Below are 23717 nucleotides of genomic sequence, written 5' to 3' on the forward strand. Positions count from 1 at the left end.
ACTGTATTAAGTAAAAATAAGTAAACTTACAAGCCAGAGGATGCAAACACACAGATCTGCAGGGTAGTGGGGATGAAACTGGAAGTCAGCAAGATGACAGTCTAAGGCCTCTCAAAGAAGCCACTGCAACAAGGTCACTTGGCCTCCCTGGGCCTGTGTGTGCAAAGCCAGAGCTAAGTTTTCCAGGCTGACGAGCACCCAGATGTATCATGGGATGCTGTGCAAAAGATGCCCTGGTAAACTAAATATAAAGTTGATGCGTGCATTAACAGTCCTGATACATTTTTGGTCTCATAAAATAAGGAAGTTGAAACACAATATTGAAGTTCTATTTGTAACTTGTGTTATTTATGACTTTAAAACTAATCCTAATTAAATGAGAAGCTGAGAAAGACTCTAATTTCTTTAGCATAAGCAAAATCAACAAATAAACTATCACAGTAAATGAGGTATGAACTAAAACAAACCAGTCTAAAATGTTCCATTAAAGGGGGATAGGGACAGATTCAACTGACCCCTGGGAGGAAAAAAAAAGTCAAAGTGACTGTTAATGGTGATGTAGTCAAATACAACTATAAATTTAAGAGTTTAGATAGTGTTCTTTTAGCAATCCTCAATGATGACAATTAACCTTGGAGAGAAGCTTTTTGTTACTAGTCAGAAAAATAAAGCCCAAGTAAGCCTGGGGAATGAACTTAGGATCCAAACTGATACTAAAGTGCTGACCATCAACAAAATATTATGTACATTGTTAAGGGGCTGTGTTCAATGTCTTTAAAAAGAAATTTCTAGAAAAAAATCTAAAACACTCTTTAGTAATTAATGTACAAAAATCTTTGAATACATACCATAAAATGCTGTTCTGAAAACTGCCCTAGTACTCCACAATCACACCCTTCTACATATTTTCCAGTAACTAAGCATCTAGCTGGGTACAACATATGAAAGTTTCGTGGGCTGGGGATCGGTTAAACAGTGCTCGTCAAGCAAGTGAGAAGATGAAGTTGGGGTCTTCAGAACCCATGTAAATGCCAGGTGGCCATGGCAGAGCATCCCTGGAGCACGGTGCACAGCTTGACACTAGCAGAAATAGCAAACTCTGCTTCAGTTGAGACACTCACTGCCTCGGTAAGTAAGGCAGAGAGTGATACAATACTCCTGATACTGGCCTTGGATCTTCACACGTGTGCGCCTACACATGTGTGCCTCTACACATGAGAATACACAAACAATACAGACATGCACACGATACACACAAACACATATAAGAAAAGGAAAGAAGGAGGATCTGCATTTCCACAAAAGTTAATCCAGACCATTTGTCTCACTAGAAGACAAAGAATAGGCCAAACGATATACACTACATATAGTTTTAAGATATTAAAAATGCCAAGGATATAAACAAATGTTTGCTAAGTAACTACTAAAGCTAACTGTATGTCTACCTAGTGGTCAACAGTTCTATTCCTAAGGAAAGCCTAAAGGAAACTGTTCATATATCCAACAAAATACACAAGAATGTTCACAGCAGCTGTATTATAGCAGCCAGTAACTGAGAACAATCCAAACACCTACTAAAAGTAGAATGGATAAACTAAGAAATAGTCACGGATTAGGCCACCACTGTGGCAATCTATATTTTCTGATAATAGTTACTGCATTATGACCCTGCGTGATTTTTTTAGAATCTTGTCTCTCCCAGTCAAGAAATGTCATTTTCCCTTTCTTTACAAGATGGGCATTTTACAACTGCCTCAAGTAGTAATTAATACACAATGGGCATTAATACCACATAAGTGCCAAGTCTAAGTGACAAGAACAATATAGCGTCTGTGTGGCTCACCCCCAATCTCTCTAATCCTCTCTCTTTTTCTTGGACTCCAGCCACACAGCTCATGTGAGCACCCTCAAGCCATACTGCAAGGCTGTATCTACGTGGCCCATCACCAACCCTCAGACAGAGAAGCAACCCTTCACACAACACTAGGCCTGGCCTTCAAGCAGCCCGACCTGAAACTGAGTGAAACAGACATAAGCATTGCCCAAATTGCGGATCTGTGAAGAAAGCAAATAATCCCACTGTTTAAGATACACTTCTGAACAATTTTTTAGGTAGTCAGAATAACTAAAACAAATACTGGACAATAAACAGAAACAGCTGCATACAACATAAATGAAATTCACTTCTACAATACAATGCTGAATGAAAGAAACCAAACACAAAACAGCATCTGTTGCATGACATTATTTCTATGAAAAACTACAAGATGCAAAAGTAACCTATGGTGACAGAAAACTAAGTCCTAGCTAGATACAAGACAGGAAGAGGGTATTGATTGGAAACAATTGTAATGAACCTCTGGGGCACCAGAAATACTCTATAGATTGAACTGAGTTAATTACACAGTTAATTACATTATAAAAATTCTTCAGGATATACATTTCAGACTATTACACACTGTAGTATGTACACTATATAACTTTTTCAAAGGATATATCCAAGAACTGAGACGATACTAAGTAATGAGCAATCACAGTCCAAAAGAAAGAAAGAATCCAAAATGGAGAGTATAACACCCTAGGGCTTCTTTATCCCAGGAAATTGCTACCTGATCAGAACAGGTGCCTGAGAGGCTACCCTGTACTCAGGCAGCCCTGAACACTAAGAAGGCAAAGTGTCAGTGTGAGAAATACCACGTGAACCATCCCCTTGATTTCAATTAAGAACTCAAAAACCCAAACCCCCAAAGAAAGGACAACTTGAAAGTAAACTAAACCCAAGGATAAACTAGGAGCAGGAGACAGGAGGATGCCTGGGCTCACTGGCCAGCCAACCCAGTCTAATCAGCAAGGCCAGGTCAGAGTCACTCTCAAAAGACAAGGCAGGTGGTTCCCGAGGGACAATGACCTCTGGCATGCACATGTGCCCACATTCGATCCTGTGCTCACACCTCCTGCATGTGCGCTAACACCCACACACAAAATAATAATAATAAAATGTCAAAATTAGGTAAACACTGAGACTAGTAAAATTTATAATCCCAAACTGAAACAAAAAAAAGAAAAAAGAAAAACGGAAATGTCATTTTTTTTTAAGAAAGCAAAGCAACCCTAGAAAGAATTATAAAAATAAACTGCCCAGGTAAGACAAATTTCTAAAACTAGTCTCCACACCTATTCCATTTTTTCCTTTTGTGACTTGGTTTTTCAATTTTTATTTCACCTTGTCTTATCTTACTACACATATACTAATAAATTAAACTGCATGAAAACCAAACAAAGTAAAACCAGGCAGAGGTTCTAGAGCAAATAAGTACTGCATCCACGCCATAATAAAACATGAATATTTCACCCCGGTAACATGGCTAACTGTAAATTAATATAGTGAGCAGTTTTAAATTGACAGTATACCATAACACTCTAGCATTGTTCTTATTACTACTCACTTGCTGATACAGTGGAAGGAAAATTCAAGGGGGAAAATGTAACCTGCTACACTCCTATCGATGTCAGGAAGACACAGGTGCAATGTGGACCTCTGTCACAAGATAACTGAGTCATCTCTTTAGAGCCAAAACCACTTAAGGAGACACAAAACTCCAGAGTCAATCTTGATCTGACTACAAGCAAATGAAACATGAACACTCATTAGACATTTTACTTCAGGACAGATCACTCCTAAAGCTTCATGAAGAGTGGGGCATGTTTAAATAAGGTAGTCTAAGCTGATGAAAACAGAATTACAAGGAAATCAACAAATCCTTACAGTCATTATGTCTGTGAGGAAATCGAAGTATATTTTATTTGGCATCTAATCCGAGTTTTACAGCTATAGAATCTAACATGTAGCCCAAGTGTTCTAAAAGCAGACACTGAGGTGGACAGTCTCCTGTGGCCATGAGGATCAAGCTGACTGACTCACTTTCTGTGATGACTATGAAACAGAACCAAGCCACTTCAGATGAGAGAATGGTTCAGCAGCGTCTCTTCAAACCAATGATGACAGCACACCGGCCATGCAGGGAACTAGCTGATGCTCATGTAACCGCCACATCCATCTCCCCAACTCTGCTACTATGTGCACACTCTTTCCTCACCCTCAGAGTAGCCTAACTTTCCAAAGAAATGTTTTTTAAAACTAAGTCAGCTGGGGCGGCGGTGGCACACACCTTTAACCCCAGCACTTGGGAGGCAGAGCCAGGCGGATCTCTGGATCTCTATAGAGCGAGATCCAGGACAGGCACCAAAACTACTCCAAGAAACCCAGTCTGGAAAAACCAAAAAAAAAAAAAAAAAAAAAGTCCTAAGTTGTGAGGTGATCGAGCAGGTAAATGACACTAACCAGGCAAGAGTCGTCTCTGACTCTAATTCCCACCCCCTCCAGTCCTGGACGCTATATGAAGTGTATGTACTACAGGTCAGACTTCAAATTGTGATTCTTACGTTGACTGTAAAAATGGTAGAAACCTTTTAGAGGAAGGCCATCCTCTAACATATAATTAGATCACATCTGTAAAATGGAAAAATGCTCTTCACAAATTACACCGAAGGGACAAACTGTAAGTCTGTGGTAATTAGTCTGAATTGCACTAGTTACAAAACAAGGTGGCTGAAGTAGAATTACACTCAAAATCCAGAACACATCTCCTCCTCTCTACCTGAAGTAGCAATTCTTAGTTTTAGTATTCTAAATTCCTTGGCTGACTTCTGAACTTCCTTAGCATTCCGCAACTTTTCACCAAAATAATTTTGTTCTCCATTTGTTATGAGGTTGAACTCACTCGCTTCCTTCGCCCATCCTAACTGGCTAAACAGTCACAATGATATGACATGCCAGCAAAGGTAGGCCAGTGCAAACTGCCTGGCACTGGAGACCCAGACTGGATTTGCTGGTTCCCATACAATGCCTGAAGAGGATCAGTCAATGTACACCCAACACCAATCCTGTCGCTTCTCCTTACTGACTTGTTTAACCAGACCAGCTATCCTCGCTGAGGGCTGGCTACCTGTGGAACAAAACACTGTTAGGGAAGAATGGAGGGCTGAAGAGATGGCTCAGCGGTTAGGAACACTTGCTGCTCTTCCAGAGCATCCACGTCTGACTCTCAGCACCCACGCAAGTGATGGCTCACAACCATCCGTAACTCCAGTTCCAGGGGATCTGACACCTTCTTCTGACTCCCGAGGGTAACAGGAACATGTGTGATGCACATACATAAATGCCAGCAAAACACTCATACACATAAAATAATAAATCTTAAAAAATATTTTTGCTGGGCGGTGGTGCTGCACGCCTTTAATCCCAGCACTCGGGAGGCAGAGCCAGGCAAATCTCTGTGAGTTCAAGTCCAGCCTGGTCTACAAAGTGAGATCCAGGACAGGCTCCAAAGCTACACAGAGAAACCCTGTCTCGGAAAAAAAAAACCAAAAAAAAAAAAAAAAAAAATTTAAGGGGAAAGGTGTAATGGATTATACTCACCAGAACCACAACCCAGAGCTGTACACTCTAGGTGGCGGCACACGCCTTTAATCCCAGCACTTGGGAGGCAGAGCCAGGCGGATCTCTGTGAGTTCGAGGCCAGCCTGGACTACCAAGTGAGTTCTAGGAGAGGCGCAAAGTTACACAGAGAAACCCTGTCTTGAAAAACCAAAAAAAAAAAAAAAAAAAAAAAATTAAGTAGCAGCCAGCACCAAGGCTCAGGACCCAAACTCTGAAAGTTTGACAAAGAATACTTCCTGAATACCTCTGTTGAGAACTCATGGGTTCTTTAACTCAGGACACCTGTCCTTGCAACTAGGGCCGTGTATTTATTTCCCTTAGAAGTTAATTTACACTGTTATCAGTATCATTTCCTTTTCCATTCTGACTTATAGCTTAATGGCCTGTGGAGAGTACAAACTAGAACCAGTCATCCACCTTAAGGAGTGAACGACACCATGCTTACAACTTCTCTTATAAAATTATGACAAACTAGAAAATATTTTGTTAATTCTGGGGTCTTATGGAGAAAAGTGATGAGACACTGTTCATCCTGTGCCAGTTTATTGATTCCTAAGATAACAAAGAAAGGGGAAAAAAAAAAAAACTTAAACTCTGACTTAGTCCCCCCTCCAATCCCTGACCAAAACTTTCCAAAGATTCAAGATGGGAAGGACCTGACCAGAGTGATCTCAAACATCCTGCAAAACTTTTCTAAGCTATGAAACATTAACTGTCGGGGGAAGGGGGAGGGGGGAGAGAAGAAAGGGGGGAAAAAAAAGAAAAAAAGAAAGCTGATCCAGAAAGAATACTAGGACAGTGTCCCTACTACTTCCATTCGTGTGGCGTTATTCCTAAAGACTGGGTATTGGCCCAATTCCCTGAGCCTTTCCAATCCATAAGGCACAAAGCATATTAAAGTCTTCTAAAAACTCATACAGGGTAGAGGAGATGAATGAGACTCGACTAATGTACGCTTTATTCGAAAATGTCCTGATGTCAGCTAACACCTTGTAAGTGAACTTTAAAAATAAAATGTAGCTGTTGACTAAAAAGAGGGTGGCTAGGTAGGTGGCAGGCACAGCCCAGAGATAGCCAATGTTCAGCTGATATGAACGTCCCACCATGGAGTCAGACTTCTCTCATTCGCTGGCATTAAAACACCTGCGAACTACCGTGCTCCCGGAGCTCCAAACTATCCTGCAAAACTTTGCAAGGGCGCCCAGATTTCCAGGCTTTCCAGATCCCTCCCTCCCGCCCATCCTCCCCCGAGGCTGCTCCAAACAAAGTTCTGGCGGCGGCATCCCGGCAATCGGTTCAGAGAACGAAGTTTGCCTGGGTCCTGCCCACTCGCGCTCCCGCAGGACGCAACTGAAACTTGTGAGGGAGACACGTCTCCCCGGGGACCGAAACTTGCAACTGGGGGGGGGGGGGGGTGGCAGGATGGGGGGGGGGGGATGGCGGCCAAAGGGTTCCGCCTCCCCGAGGGGCTGCACGCAGCGCTGGGCCCTTCCCGGCCCCCGGCCCGCGCCCGCCCGCCTGCCAATCACGCCGCAGACCCCCGGCGCGCGCGGCACGGCGTGCGAGCTCTCGGTGAGCCGGCTCGGTCCAGGCCGCACCGCCACCGCGTGCCCTCTGCCCGGGGCCGGGAATGGCGGCGTCCGGCTGCCTGGGGCCAATTCCGTCCCGGCCCCCTCGCCTCAGACCCCGCCAGCCTCTCTAGCAGCGACCGAGGAGAAAAGGAAGTTACCTCAGGGTGGTCCCGGCGGCGGCCAGTCGCGGGAGGCCGAGCGGGTCCGGCGCGGTGGCGGCGGCGGCGGCGGCGGCTACCGCAGTGCCCTCCGCCCCATTGTCTCCCTTCCAGGAGGCTCCCGGCGAAGCCGAGCCCGGGAACCAGGAAGTTCCCCGGCGCGACACCTCCTGCCGCCGCCGCCGCTATGGAAACGGCCCCCGCCTTCCCCAGGGCGGCTCGCCCGGGACCCCGCCTCCTCGCCGCCGGCCCCGCCCGCTTCACCGGCCGCCAACAGTCGCCGCTGCGGCCGCGGCGGCCGCCGCCATCTTGGCGCGGGCAAGCGGGCCCCTGCCTTCCCGGCGGCACGTGCGCTGCTCCCGCGCTCCCGCCGGGCGCGCTCCCGCCGGGCGGCAGGCAGAGGCTGAGCCCCCCGCCCCACTGCCAGAAGCGGGGTGTGCGGCCCTGGCAGCGCCCAGGGATGGCTACAGAACTGCAGATGGCTCTGGACCAAAGGCAGTGTCTGACACTTGGGAGCTGGCCGGAGAGCAGGGGGCTCGGTTTGCCTCTGGGGGCCCACTGCTTCCCGGCCTTGAGACCTTGCCCACTGCACTTGGTTTTCTCCCCCCTTCCGTGAAGGTGGATGGTAACCGTACCTGCTTCATGGAGTTGTGCCCTGCACAAGCGAATGCTTGGTAGTGTGTGCACAGTGATAATCTGTCAATAGAGTGGCGCTGTTACAAGGTCACACAGTCGATTTCCAGGCATTTATGCCAAATGATCAGCACAACTTTAAGTAGGCTACCGTGTGCGAGCCTTTTGCTGCCTAAAACGTGTTCATGTTCATCTCTGTCCCATCTTTCTCTAGGTCAGCTTACTTTTGTGTGTCGTGGAAATTGTCAAGAGTTTTAATCTCCACAGTCCATTAAGAGCCGCTGTAAAAAGGATGATGTAAACTTCCCAACACTACAATTTGCTGACAGTTAAATGATTTATTCAATGGAAGCTACAAAAGTTTGGGTGTGCGAATAACTAAAAGGCTTCTGTGCTTGTTTCCAGGAACTAGAATTACTAAAGCTGGCAACTCTGCACTGTTGTTACTCTTTCCCTAGCTGGTGAAACCTGACACTCATGGCTGCGTGCTGTGTGCAATTAAGGACAGAAGGGAAGGAAGGGGAGGCTGAGTGGCCGGCCGGCCCTTCCTCTACATGCAGACTTTAACACCTGTGAATAGATTGGGCCTTGGTTAGCTTCTGTGGCCCTTCTGCCTCTCAAATGTTGCATTAACCACTTTACATTGCTGGGGAGGCCGGGGCTGCACGTGGCACCCAGGGCCTTTTGAACACGCACATACACACACACTTCCATTGATCTGCATTCCCAGTTTAAAGACAATAAGATAATAAAAATGTATGCTTTTATTTGGGTTTTCACTGAAACCAGGTTCGCAAATACTACTTTTGGGGGGTTTTGTTGTTGTTTTGTTTATTCTGGAATGTACAAAACGGCACAACCGGTTTGATGGAAGGACGTGGGAAATTTATCAACACCCCAATATTTCTCCAAAAGGTATAGAATTCCCACGTTAGCAAATCACTAAAGCATTCTCCGTCTGTGACAAGACCCACCCCTTCCATGTCTTTGGACACACATTGTACCCTGCGGATTGCAGAAGTCCTCCAAACACTGCTTCCTGAATGAAACTCTGTAAGATACCATGGGAACCCCACAGAGACTCAAAAGAGAGCTCATTCAGAAATATCACTGCAAATACAAAAGCACTAAAGAGTTGGAGGAACACCCCTGGTCACAAGCTTGTTTCACAAACTGAAGTAGAAGTTTCACATTTTTTGTGTGTAAATCAGTCTGATAGTGCTGTGTTCTGGACTTAATTGTCAGCACTATTGGCCCAACTTTAGACTTAGCACTCTGACTCTGTAACATGAATATTCAGGAATATATTCAATAATGAGGGTGGCTGCATTTCACTGCATAAATAAAAGCACTTGAGCCTTGGGGTAGTCGTTTGCCAACCCCTGCCATAAAAATGTATATTTAGATTATATTCACTCCATGATTATATTTTCTTGAACGTGCTAGATACCAAGATGCCCTTCAACTGGGAGGGGGAAAAAAAGATAAAAATGTACTGTCGATAAAATACCAAAAGAGGAATAAATAGTATCTCCAATAAAACTATTTCACAAATGCCAAACATTTAGAACTCTCTATCCTATCACATAACGGGAGAAGAGATTGACATTTGCATTTCATTTTTGCAAGTTATTTTATCCTAATGACAATATTCACAATGCTGCCAAAGGTAAAAGTACATGTTTACGTTTCCCACAAAATGTCATAATAACTAGAGTCAAGAGTACAATCTGTGGGGAGAACATGAAAATATAGACCATGGGAAAGTTTTCACAAAAATTATCCAGCCTTTCATCTTCAAAAATATGGACGAAAGGGGCTGTTCCTAGAGTCTCCTGTAAACTGAGACTGCAGTGTGAATCCATGGCTATACGGTCCACTTAGCTTTGGGGATGAGCGTGAACAACTTGCTTAGCGGGAGGTGGGGTGGAGGCTCTGGGAAGCCTAGCACGATTCATCTCACCGCCTACAGTAATTTCTGAAATTCCCTAGGAATGGTCTGTTGACTAGAGAAGTCGGATCTAATGCCACTGTATGTAACTCATCATGGTGAAAGCAAATAACATATAAAGCAGATCAGTCAATACCTGTGGACCAAATGTCAATGAAAAAGCCACATCCACGTGGCTCGTATTTTTTTCTTTAAAAAAAAAAAAAAAAGAGTCCTTCAGTTTAAAAGAGAAAGTATTGACGGCAGAGCCAAAAGGAAGACTCCATGGATGGATTATGAATAATATAATTGCATGTAAGATGTTGCATACAGTTTGTTACAACGATCTAGGATGGGCTTACTTATTGGCGTTCTAAGAGACTTCGGAGCTGTCCCTATCTTAAGAACACACGTGCCATGAGATTGGGGAACTTGTCTGTCTTCCATCCTATTTTGTTCTTTGGTCTAGTTTGCTCTCTGGCCAGAGTCAGTTCCCTCTGAATAAAATAGAGAAAGAATGAAAAGGGAAGGAAGGGGGAGGAAGGAAAGAACGTCAGAAGGAAAGGACACAAAGGTGCATCAATACCCGATTTTTTTATGTATAAAGAGAAATTTCTAATTTTTTCACACGCTCAAACAGATCTGTGATCAAAAAAAAGTTTAGGAATGACTCCTTTTCAACTACTGAAGTTGCCTCTCACTATCTCCTTTGCGCTGTGCTCATAGCCACTGAAATGAATGATAAGCGGCACCAGTGGCAGCGCTGGTTAACACATGGAAAGGTCACGGTCACGACAGAACCCAGTATTAGTTTTAGAGCTTTATTGGGGGAGGGGTGACAAGAGAATCAGGCCTGGGGAGGAAAGCACGTACAGACAGAGGGAAGATGGAGGGGAGAGAGAGAGAGCAGAGCAGAACAGAGGGGTGGGGTGGGGTCTGAGTCACGGCTCTTTAAGGTGCAGATGGGTTTACAGAGCCATGCCATGCATGCACAGATTGTGCACCACGCTGAGCATACATGGTCACTCGTGCACACTGATGATGTAAAACGCAAGACCCTTTGCTTAACTTCTGAACTGCACGTGTGCGGTCATGCAACTGGAGTGAGGGCAGAATTCTAACAGCCATTCTGTTCTTAATTACAGTAAAACAGTTATCATGGGCTGCCAGAAATCTATAATGAGTCTGGATCATTTCTCAGGTGTGTCGTTATGTCTTCCTAGCTCTGGAAGACTTTCTGTCAGCTGACCTTCCATCTGCCACACTCCAGCTTCCCTTCAGTCACCTCTCAGACACGATGCCATTGTTATTATTATCATTATCATTATTTTATTATTTGGTTTGAGTTTTTGAGACAGGGTTTCCCTGTGAAGTTCTGGCTGTCCTGGACCTCACTTTGTAGACCAGGCTGGCCTTGAACTCACAGAGATCTGCCTGCCTCTGCCTCCCAAGTGCTGGGGCCAAAGGTGTGTGCCACCATGCCTGGCTTTTGATGCCATTACTTTTATTGTATGTATTTTATTCATTATGGCAAAAGTGTAGCACTCAGAGGATGATTTTCAGGACTTAGTTGTCTTCCTCTACCGTGTGGTCCCAGGGCTTGAACCCAGGTCATCAGGATTGACAGCTGGGGCTTCAACCTATGGAACCATCTCACCAGCCCCTATTATTTATTTTTTCAAAGTTTCATTAAATGGATGGAATTTAAATATTAAAATGCATACATATATAAGATATCGAAAAATTAAAATGTAATTTTATGTCATTTTGTCTTCATTTCAGGGTGATAAAACATCAGCCTTCATGTACATAAATTTTTTTTTTTTTTTTTTTTTTGGTTTTTCGAGACAGGGTTTCTCTGTGTAGCTTTGCGCCTTTCCTGGAACTCGCTTTGGAGACCAGGCTGGCCTCGAACTCACAGAGATCCGCCTGGCTCTGCCTCCCGAGTGCTGGGATTAAAGGCGTGCGCCACTTTTTAATTGACTTTTAAACTCTATGTATGTTGTATGGTAGTTTTCCCAGGAAACCTCCCAATGAACCATGCACACCAGTGTTCACACACTGTCAGTGACACTCCTTTTATATCTGCAATGGCCCTGTGACTCACTTCTATCCCCTAAAAAGAGTTTGGTGGAAATGAGGCAAGCGATTTCTAAAGTGAGAACAGAAGAAACCTTGAGGTTTCTACCTGGGTCTGTGAAATTTTCTGTGTACTTTCTCTCAGAATTCAAATACTGTCAGGTAAGAAACCTAAGCAGATTGCACAGGGCATACTAGATAGCCAGCCTCACCTGAGCCCACTGCCAACAGCAGCCAACCTCAACTGCTGGCCATTGCATGCCTGGAGTTCCAGCTGAACAACACCCTGAGAAACTCTTAGTGGTAACCTTTCTGTTGAGCCTAGGCAGCCAGGGGAACCATAGAACAGTAACAAATTGCTGTCTTTAGAAATGGAGTTTAGTGCTGTGGAATAATCCTCTTGTACACTATAAAGATTTGTCACTTCAATTGGTTTAATAAAATGTTGATTGGCCAGTAGCCAGGCAGGAAGTATAGGTGGGGTGACCAAACTAAGAATGCTGGGAAGGAGAAGGGCAGAGTCAAGATTCACCAGCCAGACGCAAAGGAAACAAGATGAGAATGTCATATTGAGAAAAGGTACCAAGCCACATGACTAAACATAGATAAGAATTATGGGTTAATTTAAGTGCAAGGGCTAGGTAGTAACAAGCCTGAGCTACAGGCCGAGCATTTATAATTAATATAAGCCTCTGTGTGATAGTCCAGGAAGTGGCTGCTGGCTATTTGGGAGTTGTTGGCGAGACAGAGACTTCCACCTACAGTTTAGAGTTGTTTGTCTCAAACCTGCAGGAATAGCACAATAAATGTATTAAGAATGAATGGCTCAGTCAGCAAAGCATTTGCCATACAAGTGTGAAAACCCAATTCAATCACCAGAACCTATGTGAAAAAGTCAGGCATGGTGGCACACTCTTACAATCCCAGTACTGGGAAGCTGGAGACTGGCAGATCCCTGGGGCTTTCTGGTCAGCCAGCCTAGCCCAATCAGGGAGCTCCAGGACAATCTGAGACCCTTGTCTTCAACAAAGCAAGGTGAATAGGTCCTGAGGAGTAACATCCAAGGTTAACCTCTGGCCTCCACGTACTCACACACTGTGCAGGAGTCCCCCCCACACATGCACCCATAAGCACACTCACACACTGTGCAGAAGTACACACACACACACACACACACACACACACACACACACACACAAGCACACTCACACACGTGCATGAGTCCCCCCACACACATGCACCCATAAGCACACTCACACACTGTGCAGGATTCCCCCCACACATGCACCCATAAGCACACTCACACACGTGCATGAGTCCCCCCACACACATGCACCCATAAGCACACTCACACACTGTGCAGGAGTCCCCCCACACATGCACCCACAAGCACACTCACACACGTGCATGAGTCCCCACACACACATGCACCCATAAGCACACTCACACACTGTGCATGAGCCCCCCCACACACATGCACCCACAAGCACACTCACACACTGTGCAGTACCCCACACACATGCACCCACAAGCACACTCACACACTGTGCATGAGCCCACACACACACACACACATGCACCCATAAACACACAAACTCACACATTGTGCATGAGTCCCCACACACACATATGCACCCATAAACACACAAACTCACACACTGTGCAGGAGTCCCCACACACACACACATGCACCCATAAGCACACTCACACACTGTGCAGGAGTCCCCCCACACACACATGCACCCATAAGCATACTCACACACTGTGCAAGAATCCCTCCCACATACATGCACCCATAAGCACACTAACACACTGTGCATGAGTCCCCACACACACATGCACCCATAAGCACACTCACACATTGTGCATGAGTCCACACACACACACACACACACACATGCACCCATAAACACACTCACACACTGTACAGGAGTCCCCACACACACATGCACCCAAAAGCACACTCACAAAAAAGAATATAATACTAAAACTATATTTAGCCATATTTCACCTAAAGTGTTAGTAACAAAATAGTACCATCAAAGTTAGCAGAAGTGCCATGGACATAGGTCAAGCTATGAAAACAGGGTAAACAACTGTGGATTCTGGGGAATTCAATGGCACCTTCTTTTACTGAGAAGTTTCTAATTTTGTCTGGTTCTCTGATTTGAGGTGGGATGATACATTATTGGACTGTGTGAAGCAACATAATGACCTTGATCAAAGTAAATACACAGTACTTTCAATTACATTTGACTCAGACATGAAATAAGTCCTTGACAGCCTCCTCCGACTAAAAAGGAAAAGACATAAGGATCTCAAGCAGCCAGGCTCAAGACTCTTGAAAATGAGGATAGAGATGAAAAAAAAAATGACTTTTTAATCTGCCCTGCATATTCTTTCTGTTTGCTAATACACTACGAAAATCACAGGTTCATAATTCTTAATCTGTAATTTTGAAATTCAAAAAGCTCTATACATCAAAACATTTTTTATATGTTTGGCAGCTAAATGATGACAACTGAGCTTTCCTTAGACTGTTCTTGGTTTTTCTTTGGGGATGGTGTTGGTTTGGAGCTTTGGTTTTGGTTTCTAGGCAGAAGCTAGCTGTGTAGTTCAGGCTGGCCTTCAACTCCTCTGTAGCCCAAGGTGTCCTCAGACTCCAAAGCTATTCTTCTGCCTCAGGTTCCTCAATGCTGGGATTACAGGCATGCGCCACCATGCCTGGCTATTTATACTTCTTATCTTAATGTGGGTTTTCATTTTGCTGCAAAATTTGAGTGTGTTTAATCACCATCTCTGGAATCAGAACCCCAGAATCAAATCCTGCAGCTCAGCTGCTTGTCAGCTCTGAGTCTTGGGGTGGCTGTGTGACCCTGGGCCTCGTCTCGCTCCTCTGTAAAAATGAGGATAGTTGTGGAAGCTCCTCATAGGCCCTTTACAGAACTAAGTAAGATCATGCATGCAAAATGCTTAGCCCAGTGGCTAGTAGTGAACACTTTGCAAACATCCACAATTACTGTAAGACTATTCAGATACAAGGCTTTTTTTTTTTAAATTCAAAGGAAATAATATTTCAAAAAGGGTTTAGTCAGAAAAAAAAAATGAAGTTACTCAAATTATCAACAGCAGAATGGCATTTGATATAGAGAATCAGAGGCATCTGGAGTCTTTGGAATGTGTAGAAGGGTGAAGGGTAAGAAAGGCCAAAACTTTCCAGTAATTAGCTGTGAACCCTCCTAGGAAGCTACTGCATCCAGATCAAAAGTCACTGCAAATGGCAGATCGTCACTGCCCATGTCATCACTGTCCATACTTGTCTGCCCTGCAACTTAGCAGCTGGTGACTACCAGGGATGTGTGCTGGTGTACTGGGGTCTAGCTAGCTTCATTCCGAAAATGCACATCTGCCAAACCCCTCAGGCCAGCTGCTGCAGAAACAATGGTGTGTCCTTGTATCTTCCAGATGCCAAGGGGGCTCTATACCTCATCAGAACTGTACTGCTGAGGAACATGAGGAATCACAGCTCCTGAGTGCCCAGCCTTTCTGACTCACTCAACACCCAGCATTAATAGTCTCTGAGTGAAACAGTTTATATTGGTAGAGCAGTTTGTTTGTTTGTTTCTTGCAGTGCTAGGGTACAAACCTGGACCCTCATGTGCGAAGCAAACACATGCCCAATCTTCAGTCCCACTGTTTTCCATAAAAGCTCTGAGAGTGAGGTGCTACCTGATGTGTCTGCAGCTGCATGGGGGAGAGATTCTGTATTCCACACCTAGAGTGGATGGCTAAAGAGAAGTTCAGTTGCCCATCAATGAATTTGTGTGTCAAATAAAAAAATGTTTTGCTATTCCATATCCCATTTAACATTCCAAGACCAAATAACTCTCAACTCAAAAAATTCCGTTCTATTTATATTATCTAATTGCCTTCCTTTAAGTTGACTCATTCCTATGTAAATAAGTTTATAGAGAAAATTTTGAATAAATATCTAAGGTAAAATGCAAATCGTAACAGTAGAACACAAATGTCATTTCATATAAATGGAGGATAAAAATAAAAATGAAAATAAAATAACATTAAACTAATTAGTAAGAAGGCTCTTCACCCAATGCCTACTCCCTTTGTTGAGAAGGGAGATTATTATGTGTTAGAAATGTTGGTTGCACTAACAGCAAATATCCTATCACCAATCAAGACTCAATAACTGATACATTTACCAGGACTAAAATGAAATCATGATCCATATCTTAGAGTTTCTATTGCTGTGAAGAGACACCATGACCATAGCAACTATTATAAAGGAAAACATTTAACTGGCACTGGCTTACAGTTTCAGAGGTTTAGTCCATTATCATCATGGGTTGGGGCATGGTGGCATGCAGACAGACATGATGCTGGAGAAGGAGCTGAGAGTTCTACATCTTGATCAGCAGGCAGCAGAAGGAGACTGACTGAGTGCCTCACTGGGAATAGCTTAAGCATAGGAGACCTCAAAGTCCACCCCCACAGTGACACACTTCCTTCAACAAGGTCACACCTCCTAATAGCGCCACTCTCTATGGGCCAAGCATTCAAACACATGAGTCTATGGGGTGCATACCTATTCAAACCACCACAATGCATGAAAAACCAAACTTGTCATTATGAGACGAAATGGTGTTTAAAGCTTTGCCCATCTTCTCTACCACAGTAGACCATACCCTATGTTTCAGGCAACACACTTTCTGCCACTTCCAACTTACTGCTTTAGCAAAGGGTCAGGATATTAGTAATGCAATTTTGGAAACTACTCAGAAGCTGAGTGTTGAGCTATGTCACTATGCTTTCCTCATGCTAACTCAGTCACAAACACATTGTTGCTGTCATTGAGCTGAAATTCATGTGACATAAAATCAAGTTTCTTTCTTTCTTTCTTATTTATTTATTTATTTATTTATTTATTTATTTATTTAGGTTTTTTGAGACAGGGTTTCTCTGTGTAGCTTTGCACCTTTCCTGGAACTCACTCTGTAGACCAGGCTGGCCTCCAACTCACAGAGATCTGCCTGGCTCTGCCTCCTGAGTGCTGGGATTAAAGGCGTGCACCACCACCGCCCAAAATCAACTATTTCAAGTGAACTTCTCAGTAGTGTTTAGTGCATCCATGATATTGTATGGCTACTTCCACCAATTCTCAAATGCTTTCATTACCCGCAAAAGAAACCCTGTACCCCATGCTCATTAAACCTGGACTCTCTTTTCCCACTCAAACCGGCAACCACTAATCTACTTTGTTTCTATAGACAAACCCGGGAATATTCTATATAAATGCAGTCCTGAGATTTGGGACCTTGTGTCTATTGTTTCTTTTTCTTTTTCTTTTTGGTTTTTCGAGACAGGGTTTCTTTGTGTAGCTTTGCGCCTTTCCTGAAACTCAATCTGTAACCCAGGCTGGCCTGGAACTCACAGAGATCCGCCTGGCTCTGCCTCCCAAGTGCTGGGACTAAAGGCGTGCACCACCACCACCCAGCATCTATCATTTCTTTTGCTAACATGTCTTTGGAGTTCATAGAAATTATAGCGTGTATTGATACTTCCTTTACATGGATAGTTATACATTTCACAATTGGTTAGTACATGTATGGCTAATCATTTGGGTTTTCCCACCTTTGGGCTATCATGAAAATTGCTATTATAAACATGTATGTATTTGCTTGAGTAATTATTTTTCATTATTTCAGGAATGTGCTTAGGAGTGGAATTGTTGGCCCTATTGTAATTCTATGTTTAAGGAAGTACTGTTTAAGGAGGCACCAAACTGTTTTGACAATGGTTTACATTCCCACCAACAGTGCACAAGGGTTCCAATTTCTCCACATTCTCCATTAACACTTGTTATTTTTCTGTTTTCATGATTATAGCCATCCCTGTGAGCACGAAGTGGCATCTTGTGGTTTGATTTGCATTTCCCTAATAACAAATAATGTTGATTATCTCTTATGTGCATATTTGTGCTCTGCATAACTTCTTTGGAAAACTGTCTATTCAGGTCATTTGATCATTTTTTAATTGGGTTGTTCAAATTTTATTGAGCTATAAACGTTCTTTATAGATCCACTTATCACATATATGATTTGCAAATATTTTATCTCATTCAGCAGTTTACTATTTCATTTTTATTGATAATGTCCTTTGATGAACATATTTTTAAATTTTTCTGATATCCAATTTCTCTAATTTTTTCTTTTATTGTATTTTTAGCATCACTTTTATTTGTCTATTGCCAATCCAAAGTAATGAATATCTCTACATTTTTTTTTAAAGTTATATGGTTTGGACCCTTATATTAATATACATTTTTAAGTTATATATCTTCCATAAATATAACATATATATATATCTTATATAAATATATAATATTTATATAAATATTGGCTCAGATTAACTTTATAACCACAAGAATTTACCCACTCTTGATACTGTTTCTTCAATAAATGAGTTTGGTTAGCCAAGAATATGAACAAGTTACTGTAGTGGATTCTACCACAATCTATATTTATATTTATTCACGTCACATATTAGTCCTATGTACAAGCAGGAAGTATACAGAACGTGCTGTGGGAGAGGGTTGAGGCCAGACACTGAACCACTGGTTTATGAGATAAAAGGTGTAGAATTGTAAGTAATAACAAAACCACCTCAGACGCATCTAACAGCAAAGCTGGCTGGTGAACAACACCAGTGTGCTTCATGGGTTCTGAGTCTCCATCGGCTTCTTCCTCTGCCTGCGTTTTTCCTCTCCACCCACCCAAGATGGCTGCCAACAATTTCCAGAGTCCAGGCCTCCTCTACCTCATCCAGACAAAGCAGCCAGCTCCTGGCCAAGGTTTGCCTGTTTGGGCTCTGGTATGAAACGCCCCCAATCCCTGCATGGATATTAATGGTCACAATGTAAGTTTCTGCTAATTACTCTCTTCTTCATGCATTGCCAGTTGGAGTCGGGCTTCTTCCACACGTTTCTCAAATGGTAAACTGGGCAAATGAAAAAAAAAAAAGGAAAGACAAGGATATTAAGGAGCCAGCATACTGTTCCCCAAGGTCACTGAAGAGGTCTTCACAGAAGAGATGGGATTACCTGGTCACGTGGCAGAAGAGTGTCCAGGTCATCCATTTTTACAAAAATAGAGATTAATATCCATTTTAACTGGACCACTGGTGTCAGGTGAAAATTAGCAGTCCTAGGAGGGTAACCTGAGAGCACATCATGGAACGCTTCAAATGCCTGAGTAAGGAGTTTAGATTTAGTTCATTAGGCAACAGATAGAAAAAGAATATGACTTACTCTCGGGGGAAAAATAAAATTGCTCTAAAACTGGTGAGGTATTATTTTTAATTCACTAAATGCTGGATCTTGGTATTTAATAAGATATATTCATTGCTCATTCAATCAATAAATGTTATTGAGTACGTAATGGGTGCTCATCTGTATTGTACTGTATGGGCAGTAGCTGTTTATTCGATGGCGAATAAGACAGTCGAGCTGTCACTATTGTGGAACCTGTAGGGGGATGGAGAACTATGACCTAAGTTGTTCTTTCACACACACACAGAGTAGATAAATGTAATTTAAAATCTTTCCCTCACCTACCTTCCCTTTTGACTTTCAGCCAGGCCTATTGAGCACACCAGAGCCAGGACTTAGCATATCTGTAAGCCAGGGCTCAGGAACCCAGCTGTTGGGAGGCTGAAGCAGAAGGCGCTCAAGCTCAAGGCTAGCCTGGGCTACATAGTGAAATCCTGTCTCAAAACAAACAAAAGACGACGACAACAATAAACAAAATCTGTTGAGGATAAATTTCACATTAAGATTCTTTTTTTTTTTTAAGATTTATTTATTTATTATGTACACAGAAGAGGGCACCAGATCTCATTATAGATGGTTGTGAGCCACCATGCAGGTGCTGGGAATTGAACTCAGGACCTCTGGAAGAACAGTCGGTGCTCTTAACCTCTGAGCCATCTCTCCAGCCCCCAAGATTCTTACCAAAACAAAAGTACCAATACAAAAAGTTTAAAGCTGTGTTTCCCCCTGTCAACAGCAGGTATTTCCTAATGTTTAAATCTGATCATGTGTTTTACCTGCCCACTTGTAGGTTCAAAATAAAGCCCATGGAAAGCTGTCAATAAATGACTGGTGGGCTGAGTAAATAACAATTAAATTCAGAGAACATCTAAGAGGACTTTGGCTGATAATCTTTTATTATAAGCTAGTTTGCTGGTCTCCAACAAAGACTTAGAATGAGTGCCTCTTGCCCTGTGTGTTCTTCCCAGGTTTTGTGACACATTACAAGTTCATGTATTTGCTGTCTGGCAAGAAGACACTTCAGAGAACCACTGGTGTGTGTTGTATGTCACTTGCATTATTCTGTGGAATTTATGAGAGATCCATAGTGCCCCAGATGAGGAAGGAACATTTTCAAGGTAGAAAAATAAAAGACAGCCGTGGTAATTATATATCATCTATTTGACTTTGCTACCTGGGAAATACCAAGATAATCTTTGAAATAAGTCATTTCTAAATATCCAGAGGAGAAAAGGAGAAGTACTGAGGGGCAATAATGCAGATCTGAGCGTGCTGCGCAAGAGCAATTTAATTTTCGTGTATGATGTGGTGGCAGGCTATGCTGGCAAGGAAGGAGGACCAGCTGTCATCAACGCTCTTCAATAGATTCCAATATGACATTACTGCTAGGAAGCCGAGAGGATGCCATCCAGCTAAAGGGTGGCTAATTTCAGATATGTGTGTGACACTCACATCAAGCCATTTCCCAAGGAATAGCATAAATATCCTTTCCAGAGAAGAGTTCAAGATCAACCTTTTCAAATGTTGCAGAATCTAGAGCAAAGGAACAAACTGGTATAAAACTTCTCTTTTTCACTTCTGTTGTATCAAGATTGTGAAATATCACAAAATTTGCCCTGGTAGACCAACTTAAAATAGTGGCTGATATAGCTAAGACTAGTGGTAATCCCTCATGTCTTGTTTCTATATAGATAACTCTGAGTGTCTATGTATTCAGAGTAAACAGGATGTATTAAAAGAAACACAACTTTGCTGAAGGTTGAAAATAACATTTATCCTAGCAGTGTTGAAGCCTGTGTTTTTATCTTGGCATTATTGATGTCCTTCCTTTAAAAAGAATATTAATCCCAGGAAAGGCGCAAAGCTACACAGAGAAACCCTGTCTCGAAAAACCAAAAAAAAAAAAAAAAAAAAAAAAAAAGAATATTAAGCTAAGAAGTCATCCTCAGCAAAATATTTGTTCCATAGTTTTATTTTTATTTTGTATAATAGAGTCCCTTGTATAGCCCAACCTGGCCTTACACTCACCACATAGCCAAGGATTACCTTTCACTTCTGCTCCCCTTACATCTACTTCCCAAGCGCTAGGATTCCAGGCACGTGTCACCTGCCTGGCTTATATGGTGATCAATCAACTGAACTACATTTGTCTTGTCTTGTTTTATTTGTTGTTGGTGGCTTTTGTTTTGTTTAAAGATTTATCTATTTCTTATGTATACAGTGTTCTATCCGCATGACTTGACTGCACACCAGAAGAAGACATCAGATCCCATTATAGATGGCTGTGAGCCACCATGTGGTTGCTGGGAATTGAACTCAAGACCTCTGGAAGAGCAGTTAATGCTCTTAACCTTTGAGCCATCTCTCTGACCCCATTTGTTTTTAAATAAGCAGAAGATTACAATTAAAAGTGTGTGCGTATGTGTTTATACACACCCAAACCTAAGAGTTCCTGTCTTCCTCATGTCTAAGAGAAGAATGTGGTGGAGGACAAGGTGCTGGGCACAGAGAACTTACATCTGTCTTCTGAGTTTCATTTCCCCTTGGGTTTTCTGTGGTTGGCAGTACTGCTCTGCAAATACTTCTGGCTTTCTGCCTTGTTCGCAGACGGTGGGACCGCTTGCTAGCCACCTTGGGTTGGGGTGTTATCCTGTCTGCTCTGTTGTGAACAGAACGTGGCATATGTGACTTCTTATGCAGAACACTGAATGGTAGTGTGAAACTATCCAGAGTATTCTCTCTGTCCCAACAGCCAGGCATGCTCCAGATGGTGGCAGATCTCTCAGCATCAATTACAAAGCAGTGTGAGGTAGAAAACCCCAATTATTTTGCAATGACTATTCTAAAGTACAACATAAAGAAAGCCTAATCCGCCGGGCGGTGGTGGCACACGCCTTTAATCCCAGCACTCGGGAGGCAGAGCCAGGCGGATCTCTGTGAGTTCGAGGCCAGCCTGGGCTACCAAGTGAGTTCCAGGAGAGGCGCAAAGCTACACAGAGAAACCCTGTCTTGAAAAACCCAAAAAAAAAAAAAAAAAAAAAAAAAGTAATCCTTTTTTGCTGCTAAAATTTGGGGACTATTTGTAAACACAGAAGAACTTAGCCCATCCTGACTTCAACAGGATTCTTATAATCACTAATATCATGATCCTCATTATTAATTCTCCCTAACACTGATATCTCAATACACACACACACACACACACACACACACACACACACACACACACACACCTTAAGTTCCTGTTGACATACTTGATAGATATTGAAACATTTAAAACGACATTAAGGAGGCTAGAGAGATGGCTCAGTGATTAAGAGAACTTGCTGCTTTTGCAGAGGACCTGGATTGGGTTCCCAGCACCCATATGATAGCTCACAACTATCCATAATTCCAGTTTCAGGGGATCTGACACCCTCTTCTGACTTCTGTGGACACCAGGCACACACATGGTACATGGACATACAGGCATGCAAGACATTCATGCACATAAAACAAAATAAATAACCTGAAAAAAATTAATGACATTAATAGCCAAGCATGGTGGTACCTGCCTATAATCCCAGCACCCAGAGGGAGGAAGAGGATCATAGGTTTGAGGCCAGCCAAAGCTACCGAGCAAAATCTTGTTTCAAAATGACAGTGACTCAGTGAGTAAGGCCAAGCCTGGCATCCTGAGTAACCCCAGAGACCCATGTGATGGAAGGAGAGAACCAGCTCCTACGGCATGTCCTCCAGCCTTGACACACGTACACACTGTAGCACACCTATGTCCTCACACATATGCACAATTAATTAATTAATTAAAACGGCATCAACAAATGTGCTGTGAATATATGTTGTTCCTATTGGTTAATAAATAAGCTGCTTTGGCCTATGGCAAGGCAGCTTAGAGGCAGGCGGGAAATCCAAGGACAGAGACAGGAAAGAGAAAGGCAGAGTGAGAGAGATGCTAGACTGCCATCCTAGAAGCAACATGTAATGGGATGCAGGTAAAGCCATGGAACACATAGTGATACATAGATTAATAGTTATAGGTTGAGTTAAACTGTAAGAGCTAGCTAGCAAGAGGCCTGCCATAGGCCATACAGTTGATAATTAATATTAAGCCTCTGAATGGTTATTTTGTAAGCAGCTGAGGGGCCTTGGGGCCAGGTGAGACCGTAGGAAAATGGACCGTGGGGCCGGGTGGGACCTGAGAAAACTTACGGCTACACAAATGCAATAGGCAAAAACAGATAGGAAATGTGAAGGTGCAGAGAATGAGCAAGAGTCAGACCAACCAGCTCCTTTAGTGATGGACCATCTTGGACAAGTTCCATCATCTCCTCCAAGAACTGTGTTTCTTCAACAATAACAACAACAAAAGAGGTGGGAATAACAGAACTTAACTCACCAAATAAATTTCCACTCAAAGATCTCAGTGAGCTGGGGACTGCCCATTCTCTTAGCTTAGGTTTGCCCAGAAAGAAGAATCTGTCATTGTGAGAACATTACTAGG

At 43.0% G+C, this 23717-nt stretch overlaps 1 protein-coding gene across 1 annotated transcript in view; it reads right to left on the bottom strand.

The window, feature by feature from the left end:
- The window catches only part of Usp6nl (USP6 N-terminal like), a 133620-nt gene extending 126118 nt beyond the window's left edge, over positions 1–7502 (bottom strand). The window contains exon 1 of the mRNA XM_052727728.1: positions 7230–7502. The gene's annotated coding sequence lies outside the window, so the exon portion shown is untranslated. The remainder of the gene's footprint in view (positions 1–7229) is intronic.
- Between the last annotated feature and the right edge of the window lie 16215 nt (positions 7503–23717).

Source organism: Peromyscus californicus, unplaced genomic scaffold, assembly GCF_007827085.1.
Source record: "Peromyscus californicus insignis strain IS unplaced genomic scaffold, ASM782708v3 Scaffold_8__1_contigs__length_139910024, whole genome shotgun sequence".
NCBI classification, from domain to species: Eukaryota; Metazoa; Chordata; class Mammalia; order Rodentia; family Cricetidae; genus Peromyscus; species Peromyscus californicus.